Source organism: Oryctolagus cuniculus, chromosome 8 (genome assembly GCF_964237555.1).
Source record: "Oryctolagus cuniculus chromosome 8, mOryCun1.1, whole genome shotgun sequence".
In the NCBI taxonomy this organism is placed as follows: domain Eukaryota; kingdom Metazoa; phylum Chordata; class Mammalia; order Lagomorpha; family Leporidae; genus Oryctolagus; species Oryctolagus cuniculus.
In genome coordinates, this window is record NC_091439.1 from 102,089,246 (window position 1) to 102,098,995 (window position 9,750).

The 9,750-nt window shown below is 38.4% G+C and overlaps 1 long non-coding RNA gene across 1 annotated transcript; it reads left to right on the forward strand.

The window, feature by feature from the left end:
• Nucleotides 1–5,850: 5,850 nt before the first annotated feature.
• LOC138843289 (uncharacterized) lies at nucleotides 5,851–7,489 on the forward strand. Its single transcript, XR_011377993.1, has 3 exons — nucleotides 5,851–6,013; nucleotides 7,021–7,114; nucleotides 7,363–7,489. It is a non-coding gene; the product is annotated as an uncharacterized lncRNA (long non-coding RNA).
• The last annotated feature ends 2,261 nt before the right edge of the window (nucleotides 7,490–9,750 follow it).

A 9,750-nucleotide genomic window follows, 5' to 3' on the forward strand; every position in this document is an offset into this window, starting at 1 on the left:
AATATGCATTTTTCCATGTTGTATTGGAAAACTCTGTACTTCCAGTGGCAGAAGTTCTCATAAAATGGTGTCCTGTGATAACTTGTCTTAAGCTTGAGGGAGAAGTAGAAATTGGGTGCAGAGAGCAGAGGACTGTCTTCTGTATTGATGCAATATTGGCAAAGGTACAGAAATGATCAATGCTAAAGATAGAAAAGTCTAGTTGGAGTGTCACAAATGTGGGTGATGGGAAGTAGTAGGAGAAAAAAGAAAAAGGCTGTTTCAATTTTTGCTGTCTTTAATATAAGAAAGGGCAAGGAACTAAACTTCTTGACTTGTTATCATCATTGTTATTGCTGCTATTATGTTGTAATCTGATGAAGAAAGTATTAACCTTAACATTATTTTAGAAACTCAGGTCAAAATGCAGTGAATGTCCTGTGTTCATTAATTCTATATACATTTTAAAAGGCTTAACTACAAATGAAGATAAACACATGTCATACTATCCATCACAACCATTTATTTTATCTTGCACTTATGATTTGTGATTGCAGTAAAGTCTCTCAATTTTCAATAGAAGGAAATGGCTCCCATGAGGTTTGTGCAAAGGGGTCGTCCTGTCAGCGAAATAGTTTCTCACTAGCAGCTACAGTGGCCATTCCCCAGGGCTGATCCATCAGTGACCCTCAGCCTTCCCTCGGCCTGTTGTTCAGATAGGGGTTCAACCTGACCAGCAGTTCACCAACGGAATATGGCAAAGCTTATGGGCTTTGCAAATGTGATTAAAACTCCAAATCACTTGCTTTTGCGTTTTCCAAAAGGGAGATAATCCTAGCTGAACCTTACTTAATTAGAGTGAAGCCCTTAACTGAGGGACCAGTGCATATCCTAAAATCAGAGGCTCATTCTCCTGCTCACCTCAAAGAAGCAAGACACCATAAGTTTAACCATCACAAGGAAATACGTTTGCCAGCAGTGTGAGGTAGAAGTCATGTTTTCCCCAATCAAGGCCAAGAATAGAATTTGGATCCCTTTCCCGCAAACTCATGAATCATTAGCAGAGGACCCAGGTTAGCCATGCACTGATACTCATCCCACAATTGTTATGTTACAATTGAAAAGTAATTCAACAATCAACCCAGAATTTTACCTTCCTCTTTTTAATAATGAAAAATGTCAAACATAACAAACCCAAATAGAGTCATACATGTTCCATGTAATCAAAGTGAACTTTGAAATGGACTCATTTAAAAACCAAAACAAAACAAATCTGGTGGTTCCAGTCTGCTAATAATCCCATCTAATAATTCCATCTAATAATAAAATCCTGTTTCAGTTCCAAAGGGAAAGTAACCTGGAAATGACCAAACCATGTTTTATTCCCTGTTTTTGTTTTCTTCAGCTTCTGTCTACAAAAACAGGTTGCACTGTTCAATTCATCAGTAAATGCCCATTCTACTTTACAGATTCCACAACTGCTAATAAAAGCTAACTGGACTGCTGAGCTAAATTTATGGTAACTTTGTCTTCTGACATAAAGAAAATAAAAAATTCAACACCTGGGCACACCCATCCCCCCACTCCCTAGAATAAAGTACTTGTGTGTGAGAACTGTACTCTCACACATACTTAGAGAATATGAGCTTCCTCACAGCTTCTGTGAACATGGGGTTAGCAAGTGTTTTCTTTCCTGCTTGCTTTTGAATGTACACATCTAAGAATTTACTGAAGAATCTATCTGATTTAGGTATCTCAGTATCTATGTATTTAGAATCTAAATGTTTATAAATAGTGAAGAAGTATTAAACTAAGCAAACAAGCAGCCATATTTGTTTTAGTAAAGATATTTTGATAATGTGCCTATCTGAGAATTGACTGAAGATTTCTGCAGATGAACTTTAATATCGTTTCCAGGTACATCAGAATTATTCACAAAGCCTTGATTTATCAACATTATAATAAAAGGATTTAAACTGACAAAAACACAAGCCTTTAATCCTGCATTTCCTAACTTATACACACTGATTTGGGTTTACCTGGAGTGAACCGTTGAGAGTTAAATATTTCATATGGAAGTATGTTAACTCCAAGTGGCAAGGGACCCCAGGAGAGTACTGAATAATAAATAACAGCATATCTTCTTTGTTAGCCTCTCATATCTATGCTGGCTGAATATCACGCTGAGTATCCAAAGAAAGTGTGTGTTTGTGTGAAACAGAAGCAAGATACTACAGAGCTGACTTCAGTCTAACTTCAGAGGATCTCTTGCTGTGCCATGAAGACAATTAAATCACCATATTCCCCTGGTAAGTTACCTGGAATGCAGCAGTGCAGAGAAAAGGAAATTGAATTTCCCTTGTTTCTACTGTTTTCTTAGGAACATTTTGAGTGAGATTTTAAATGATTGATTTTTAATGATTGTTTGCTTACTCTGCTATTGTATTTCATGTAAATAGATTTTTTCCAATAATGGCACATAGCATATTTTAAAACCCGAATAAATCTTAAATGGAGCTACCATTGAATAGCTTCACTGATAAAGCACCAATAATTAAATCAAATAAACACTGAGAACAGTTTTAATGGGCATATGAGAAAGTAAGTAACCCTACATTGTTAACCAGCTGCTGTGACTGCATAGCATGATGTGTCATGACTAAGATCAATGGCAACATAAAACCAAACATAATGCTGAAATAACAGACATGTGTCAGAAAAATGAAAGAGATCAAGCATATATAAATGGATCCTCTTCTACCCATACCACCACATCTTAAAGAATGATATGCATTTACCCCAGAAAGTATTTTCCAACTATGAAAACAGTCAACTTCCCTTTAAATTAAATAAATTATTATTCAAATAACAATATAAAAGGCCATCCACGGCATTATTATTTCAAATGTGATGCAGAATGAATTGACTGTACTTTTAAACTATTCATATTCAGTAATTTTTACTTCTTTTTAAAAATTCAATGAATCTTCCAATTCCAAGAAAGCAATAGTGCAGACAATCTCCTATTTAGAATGGTTTGACATTTTTTGACTTTATGATTGTGCCCAAGTGATTTGCATTTAGTAAGACTCTGCTTTGAATTCTGATCTTTACCTAGATGAGTAAAATGCAGTACAATCCTCTCTTGTGGTACTGAGTAGTGGGAGCAACCAGTTTCCAACTGGTCATTGGATCACCAAGGGAAGCTGCAGTGTGCTGTGTCACTAAGCCCTAGCATTCCCAAGCTTAGGCGTAATAAATGCATTTTTGATTTACCATGCATTCAACTTATAGTGGATTTAGCAGGATGTACTCCATCATTATAAGTTAAGGAACCATCATCACAAATTAAAGACATCTATAGTTAACATGAAAAACAAAACATTGACATAATTTCATTCTATTTTGTTTTTTAAAGATCATTTTTGTAGCTAATCCATCTTTTTTCTGTATATTCTTCATTGACTGGGTATAGATTCTTCAACTCTTCATTAAAGGACTTTGGGAGATGCCGTGCCGAAGCATTGATGCTTCCATGTGCTGATTACCTGGAACCACAAACACTTGGGCAGCAGTTACAGATGCAGGCACAAGCTTTCTCTGAGTATCCTCTGTCTGCCCAAATACAGATACCTCAAGGAACTCGGTTGTGAGAATCCCTCCCAAGGAGTCCCACCCACCAGCAAAAGATTAACTCTGGAGACTGACACCACACGCAGACAGAATATCACCTGCTCTTCTCAGGGCTGCTCCTAGGCGACTTTTGCTACCTCGGGATACTTTTATTTGCACAACAAGACGGCCTTTAGCCACCATGGAACCCCTTCTGCCCTCTCATGCCTTGTGTGGTCCTCACCCACCCAGAAGCCCCAACCCCCTGTGGTTTTCTGTAGCCAGGATGCTGCATTAGCTTCTACCATCCAACCTTATTCACAACTCATTATGTGTGGGGGCTCCTGCGAATATACACAGAATCAAATCTAGCTTTTTGCCTGTTAGTCTGTCCCATGTCAAGCTAACTTGTAGTCCAGCCAGCAATTGTAGAAGAATAGAGGAATTCTATTTTTCACTCTTAAATATCATTATAATTATTTTCAATTATATAATAAATATAGCTTCATAATGACATACCAACTGGAGTTATATTTAGATAGAGACATGTTAAATAGTTGCCAGCTGTCTGGCTTAGAAAATTCTAAATTTTATTTAGAATTTTCATATTACCAAGTTAAGGTGTTAATTTTAGTTGCCTACCTGAATTTTTTAAAGATTTATTTATTTATTTGAGAGTCAGAGTTACAGAGGCAGATGCAGAGGCAGAGAGGGGTTTTCCATCTGCTGGTTCAGTCTCCAGATGGCTGCAACTCCCGGAGCTGTGCCTATCTGAAGCCAAGAGCCAGGAGCCCATGAGGGTGCTGGAGCCCAAGGACTTGTTCCATCTTCTACTGCTTTCCCAGGCCATAACAGAGAGCTGGATCAGTAGAGGAGCAGCCAGGACTTGAACTACTGCCCATATTGGTTGCTGGCATTGCAAGCAGCAGCTTTACCTGCTACGCCACAGCACCAGCCCCAATCTAACTGAATTTTTTTAATATTTGAGTTATATTAAAGTTATACTTGAGTTATATTAAAACATGATCATTGTGACATATAGCATTTTCTAAAGACAGTGATATTATGTCCTATCAGATAGACTTGTCTGTAATACGATGTTGTCACTTTCTCATGAAGATGTATAGTTTAGGGGTAGATGTTTCGCCTAGTTATCAAGATCCCAGTTTAGATGTCTGCATCCTATTGGAGTACCCAGGTTTGATTTCCAACTACACCTCCTGATTCCAGCCTCCTGCTAGTGCAGAGACCGTAAGGCAGCAATAATATCTCAAGTAATTAGATTCCCACCTACCTCCCAGCTTCAGCTCAAGTCAAACCCTGGCTCCTGCGGTCATCTGGGAAGTAAACCAACAAATGTGAGCTCTGTCATTCTGTATCTCTCTCAGTATACCTCTCTCTCTGCCTCTTAAATAAAAAATAAATAACTTTTAAAAGAAAATGTATGCATTTCTCTATTCCTTTAACCTTATAGGTCCTATGATCTCAGTGGGCAGCAGAATACAATCATAAGTGATGTGCTGGATGCAGAGACCCACATTAATAAATTTGGAGGCTACTGCCGCGTGCCACATGAAAGCTGCTCAACTTTATGAAGAGCAGTTACCCTATTGCCGCCAGGCTGTGCAAAGTTCAAGGTCCAAGCTCATGAAGAGCTTCTTAGAGGGTAAGATGTCACACGGAAATAGGGTGACAGACACAATGATAGAGATAGGAACAGACACAACGTGTGGGGGAGAGAGAGAGAGAGAAGACAGAGAGAGATGAAGCATGGCAAAGGGCCACAGAGAAGACCAGACACATCAAGATTCCAGAGCACTGAGGGAAGTGCCCATCTTGAATATGGAACCTCAACATTTAGTCATTTTAACCATCACCACATGGAGCAGGAATAATCCACCTCACTTGTAGGATTCCTTCCTGATCCTGAAGCAAAGTAAAAGATTTTTAAATGATTGGGGTGGTTTGTTGTTAATGGTTCATATGGCGTATGTTACCAGGAGAGTTGGGGCTGCCTTGATATGTCAGTGCGAAGGACCTGGAAGGGATCCATCAGACTATAAAGGACGGCTAGCAAGACAGTAAGGGAATTATATTCATACTAGAGAAAGATGACTGTGTCATCTATTGGTAGAAAGTTTAGTGAAGCTGGTGTCCGCGATAACCGGAAAACAGGAAACAGACCTCATGGAAAGAATCAGCTGTTCTTTTTTTAAAGACATAAATAGCAACCAAAGCATCTGTGGAGGCTCTGGAGGAGAAAACCATGTGAAGAGGCATCAAGCCCACAGATCTTCAAGACACTGCCTCAAAAGTAAAAGACTGTCAAAGAAGTGGACTATGCAGTTGGTAGCCCTGGCTGACACCACAGTCAAATACAAACCCTGCAACTAAGCACCTTCAAAATTCCTCTGCTTAAATCGTAAGCCAAATAAATTGCTATTTTAAGCTATTTAATTTAGAGTGTTTTTTAATGCAGTAATAAATAACTGGAACCTAATGATTGTTTTCCCTATGTAACTATAATTTAAACAGATCACCCCATTAATTTTTTTAATTGCAGAGAATAAGTCACAATCTTTGTTCCAAAAGTGCCATTTAAGGTTATGGAAATTTCTAAACCACGAATAGTATTCAGATTTAATAGCTGAATAATTAGATTTTTGGAATTGCTTTGTATTTTCTGTATTACTTATAAATGGGATTAATTTTTGCTAAAATGTTATTGTCTTTGTCTATGTTCTCTTTTAATTAAGGAAGGCCAAAGTGGCCAAATAAGATAATAGCAAATCTAACAAGGGACATCTCTAAAAATGATTATATGTGCACCTGTATGTCTGTTTATGTAAGTTTCCTCTCAGTCTTTTGAATACAGCATTCGATCGCCATCTGGCATCCATTTTTGCTGATGAGAAGTTTGCTTCCAGACTATCAGTCACTCCTTTGTCATCAATTTATCTTTTCTTTCTCTGATAGTTTTAAAGGCTTGTTTACTTGCTTATGCTTTGCAGTTCAACTTCAAAGCACAGACACGGATTGATTGTTATTATCCTCTCTAGCAGTCTGTGTATACTTTCAATCTCAAAACTCGAAAAGTTTTTCAATTCTCAAGAAGGCATAGGCATTTTCATTTGAGATAAGCTTCCCCACTACTATTCTCTCATAGCAGCCTTGGTAGAGTCACCAGTGTACTCCCCAGGACTCCCAATTTATTTTCCTTAGTATATGTTTCTTATTCAATATATTTCTCTGTGTTCAGTCTGAATATGATAATTCTGTAGAGTCTTTTATTTTTTATACCTATTATTATATTTCAATATACAAGATGGGTAATCCAATGTTAGTATGCATAGTATCACATTTATAAGGCTCTATCTTTGTTTTACAATTTATTATGTTTTTTTTTTTTTTAATTTATTTGACAGATAGAGACAGAGAGAAAGCTCTTCCTTCCATTGATTCACCCCTCAAATGGCCGATCCGAAGCCAGGAGCCAGGTGCTTCTTCCTGGTCTCCCACACAGGTACAGGGGCCCAAGCACTTGTGCCATCCTCCACTGCCCTCCCAGGCCACAGCAGAGAGGTGGACTGGAAGAGGAGCAACTGGGACTAGAACCCAGCGTCCATATGGGATGCTGGTGACACAGGTGGAGGATTAACCAAGTGAGCCAAGGCACCGGCCCCAATTTATTGTGTTTTTAAATATGTCACGTTTTTCTAAATATCATTCCAAAATTATACTAACTTGTGAATGTGATTGACTTGCTCCTAGGCCTGCACTGTCGATTGTGTGGATCAAACCTCACAAGAGAGGACGTCATTCTCACTGCTTCCTTCTTTGGAGAGTCGTCTTGCTTTTTCCTCCCCTTGACTTTCCGGACCCCAGCTGTAATCCACCGGATCTCAACTGCAGGGTTACCAGGTATTCCACATCTAGACCTTGAGCTAACTGGGAGTTCACCCAAGACTCTATTTGGAATGCTTTCTTCTGTTATTTTAACTTTGGTCCCCACTCACCCCCTCCCTTTTTTCTTGAGGAGCAGCTTCTTAAAAACCATACTTCTTGGCAGTGCTCCAGGCTTTCATTTCCTTTTTCTTTCTGCTCCAGTGTTTGGCCACTCAACACTTTGCGCAAAAGTTGAATTGCAATTGTGCCTCTGCTTACTTAGAAGCACTGAGAGCATCCTACTCCTGGTACTAGCACCAACTTACAGAAATATATTTTTAAACAAATTTCAGAGTTTTTGATCATTTTGGACAGTAAAGGGAAATTAAGTATAAATTCCCAAAGAATCTTGACCAGAAATCTCTTAAGAACTCAGTATTGTCTCCCTTTCTTCACCATCCAGTCGAGACATCTAAACACCAGGCAATGTCCATCTTCTCCAGCTATCTATAGGCTATAAAGACTCTTTCATCAGAGAATGTATAAAGCCAGTAAAAATATTCATTACAAACAAGTGAGTTTACACACAATTATAGAAGATACAAAGTTCACTCTGTAATGCAGCTAAAAATTGATAAGAAGATGATGCAGTAAAACTTGAATTTCCTTCTTCCAGGAAATGGAGGCTAGATCAAAACTAACTGAAGTGTGCACATTGGAATATAATTGGTTATCATTTTGTGTTTTGGGGATCCTGTCCTGTATCCCTGGCTGTTTTGCCTTGGGTCTTTCATCATTAATCATGGTCATCATTCTTTTCTTCTGAAGCTTTGAAATAGGTGTGTGATACAAATGCTGCTTCTTCTTTCCCTCAAACCAGGTTCCTGGAAGTCTATTTCCCTGTCCAGGAACTTGCATTTCCTCTGTCCTCTGGATAGCAGAAGACTTATTGACCCCTCTTTGCTGGAAAATGCACCTTCAAAATGCTCTTGAATCTGAAGCGTAATCTCCAATGCCAAGGTAGTGTACACATCAACTACTGAATGGTACTCGCCCTCAGCAGCCTGCTCTGCATTGTTGTTTAGTTTCTCTACAGCAGCATCACATAGGCCACAGAAGTGAGCACAGTGCCACATGCTGAAAGGAGCAGAACATGAAATCTCTCATTCTTACGTTTAAGGAGCTTGAAGGCTATTGGAAAACAGAATGAGTAAAGATTTTTTGATGCCTTAATTTTGTTCTTTGCATATTAGATTGAAAGATGTGAACAACAGCAAGATCAAGCAGGAGAAAATCAGATTAACACTTTAACATAATAATGGCCTAAAAATAATAATGCCATGGGAGTGAAAAGAGCAAGCCAAGAAAACACAGCAAAGAAGGGTAAACGCAACAAGACACAGACCTGAGAAATAAAAGGTCTTGGAGATAAGCAGGATTATTTATTATGCATATGCAATAAAAGGGGGTACAATTGATGAACAAGAACAACAGCTTACATTTAGTGCTACCTCAAATATTTGGAGCACAGGTAACCCCAATAATGTTAGCACCAGTGACAGAACCTAGAGACAGAGCAACTTCAATGAGGAAAAGTATCACCAGGTTACAGGAATTCCACATCTGAAATGACCGTAGTCCGTGTCAGTTAAAGACAAAAGGTACATTTTCAGGTAGCAGTGGAGTAAAAATTTAAAAGGTAGTGCGAGCAGAAGGAGCAGAGAGTTTTAAAGAATGCTCAAGAAACAAAAAAAAAAAAAAGAGAAATGCAGTGTGATTTATTACCTTACAAGTGTTCATTATTTTTATCCCATCTACCTAAGTTCTATGGACCCAGAAAGCAGAAATGTTACATTTTTTTTCATCATTTCATTCAAGAAATGAGGTAACACCTGCATTTATTCCCCTTTGTTTTCAATATCTTCCTTAATGTGAATATCCATGCCCTCACTGGGTTGCTCAATTGCAAAATAGCATCGCTCTAAAGCATCATGGTGCTAAGGTAAGGGTCACTGTAGAAAACCAAGAATCTCACTGCTGCTTTTTGCAGCTGCCCACTCATTGTCATTTGCAATTGAATTCAAAAGAAAGAGTTCTTTTTAGACATACAGAAACATGCGCTATGTCTGAATCTAGAGGGGCCTCTGGAACTATCCTTTCAGGATGCCTTAAAATACCTTGCAATGCATAAGAGATTAATAACACTCTAACAGTTTTCTTGGATATTTTTGAAGCAATAAGATAGACAGAATGAACGACCGGAATATAGGGATT